This window comes from Chrysemys picta, chromosome 23 (assembly GCF_011386835.1).
Source record: "Chrysemys picta bellii isolate R12L10 chromosome 23, ASM1138683v2, whole genome shotgun sequence".
Lineage (NCBI taxonomy): Eukaryota > Metazoa > Chordata > Testudines > Emydidae > Chrysemys > Chrysemys picta.
The window spans coordinates 9,744,920-9,747,720 of record NC_088813.1 but is presented as its reverse complement, the minus strand read 5'-3'; positions in this window follow the sequence as shown (position 1 = coordinate 9,747,720).

Below are 2,801 nucleotides of genomic sequence, written 5' to 3'. Positions count from 1 at the left end.
AACTCCAGAGAGCCGGAGCGGGGGTGTGCCCGCTCCTCCCTGTGCAAACGGAGCAGCCGCCGCTGGGCACGGGCGGTTGCCCCATGGCCGTCTCTGACTCCAGGATAGCGAACAGAAAAGGAAACCCAGCCTGCCAGCTGGGAGCCCCCCTTCCCCGGAGCCCGGGCTTTAAAAACAACCAAGACGTGGGTTGCATCTTGCAAAGCGGCCTCCCGGAGCCTGTTGGAGGGATTTATGGCCAAGGTGGAAAGCTGTGAAGAAGCATAGCTCCCATTGGGGGGGATTGGCACCAGCTGAGGAGCTGCTGGCCCCAGCTGAGGAGCTGCTGGCCCCATGTTTGCAAAGAAAGGCCCTGATCCTGCAATCTGGGCCCCAACGGCCTGCCTCTGGACCTGTGCCTAGGGTGCAAAAGTGCACGGATCCAATTGCAGCGTCGGGGCCAAAAAATGGCACTTAACCTCTAAGTATCGGGGTAGCCATGTTAGTCTGTATCCACAAAAACAACGAGGAGTCCGGCAGCACCTTAAAGACTAACCAGCGCAGGAAGCGCGTGCCTGGGGCGGCAAGCCGCGGGGGGCGGCCTGGCAGTCGCTGTGAGGGCGGCAGTCAGGCGGCCTTCGGCAGCATGCCTGCGGGAGGTCCGCCGGTCCCGCGGTTTCGGTGGCGGGTACGCCAAAGCCGCGGGACGGCAGATCCCCCGCAGAAATGACGCCGAATCCACGTGACCGCAGACCGCCCGCAGGCGTGCTGCCGAAGGTCGCCTGACTGCCGTGCTTGGGGCGGCAAAAAACATACAGCTGCCCCTGTTCTTCAGATGCATGGAGTGAAAATTACAGATGCGGGCATTATGATGCTGACACACGAAGAGAAGGGAGTTACCTGACAAACCTCTACGGTTTCTTCTCGCTCTGAAAAGCAGCGGCCCAAATGGCGAATGCATCTTTTTGCACAAGCAGCATTTCAGATGTGTGTGCACAAAGGCATAGTGCAATGATGTGAGCAAGCACTACGGAGAGGAGAGGACAGGTGCACCCATGAATTTTGCAAAGGCATTTCTGGAAGCGCTTGCAAGCACTTATGTCGCATACAATCTCAAATGCGGCGAAAGCTATTTAGACTCCGATTAGTCTCTTATTAACTCGAGATAAATAAAAGAAGACAAATGTGCAAAGGCTAATGTGCAGGGAACATTGTGCAGTTGGGTAACTGAAGTTTTGAGCGAATTGCCGGTGCAATTAACATATATCAGGGGAGACAAACCTGTAATGGAAAACAGGGGTGGTGCAGACAAATGGAGCGTCAGTTAATTGAGGATCCGTTTTTTCCATAGCGAGAGATGTGGAGGAAAATTAGTCTAGTCAAAGCCTGGCTTTCAGCATACAGGATGGGACAAACATAGAGTCTTTTATGGCTGGGGAAGTCTTTGAAGGCAGTAGGCAGAGAGGAATTCCCTCTACACTCACCTTGTGGTGTGACATGCTATCGCCTGGGGAATTCAGTCCCAGATTTACAATATATATTTCACGCTCTTCAGAGAGGGCTTAGGTTGTTTCCATCTGCCTGATGTTTGTCCAGTTTTAGGGATGGCTGCTCTGGACTGCAAAGCTGGGTATAGGAATCTGTGTGTGTGTGAGAGAGAAAGATGGAGAAAGCAGCCCACCGGTCAGACACAGGCACGTCTCCAGGAAAAACACAGCTTTCGGCTCCAAAAAGCAGCGTGCACACATCAAACGCTGTTTTGACTAGCTTTGCTTCCTTTCGCCCCCGCCTCATGCAGCATGTCCGTCCCCTCTCGCTTCCCCCTTTCCTCGGGACTTCCAAAAAGCAGCGAGCGCAGGGCGGTTTGGCTTTAGATGGGCTGACTGCGGCGAGGGGAGAAAGGACATTTTCTTTCTCTGGAGCTCAGAGATTTAGTGAATCTGCTGGGAATGGAGTCCCAGGCTGGGAGTCTGTAATGGGCCAGAAGTCATTTGGCCCAAGGGGCTGCTTTCCTGGCGCCATTGTTGGTTTTTAATTTTAGGATTAATCATCCGTTCACCTCCTCCCACGCTGGGATAAAGGGCAGAGGGGCGGGGAAGGAAGGGAAGCCTCTGTGTGGAGCTTTCGGCCTGCACCGACTTGCCTAGCTCTAAAGAGACTGGGAGCTCGGAGCGGGACGCTTGGCTGGCATCACTGAGAGGACTTTTTATAAAGGACCCAACAAATACATTGAAGACAATGGAGGATGCTTCTGCGTCAGCCTGGGACCCGACAGATCCATTTGCGACTAAGAGAGGACGAGCTGGTAGATTCGTTCTCCCCATCTGGATAAAGGAATAACATAATATTTACTAAGCAACAGAGGGTCCTGTGGCACCTTTAAGACTAACAGAAGTATTGGGAGCATAAGCTTTCATCTGATGAAGAAGTGAGGTTCTTACCCACGAAAGCTTATGCTCCCAATACTTCTGTTAGTCTTAAGGGTGCCACAGGACCCTCTGTTGCTTTTTACAGATTCAGACTACCACGGCTACCCCTCTGATAATATTTACTGACCTCCTGTGGGCGTGGGGACGTGCAGCTCTCGGAGATCCCTGAGGGATGGGTGCTGAGCGACATATTAATGTTTGTAACAACACGTGATAATTAGTATGACCCAGAGGTGCGAAATGAGCCGGATCCAAAGGCGGCGTCTCTGCATTGACTTTAATGGGCTCTGGATTGGGGCCCCATGATGCACTTTTGCCCTGGCTGGCTATATCCAGCCAAATCGCCCTGCCGCTGTTCCCATGGGGAAGCAGCCCCGCTCCCGAGCCAAGTCA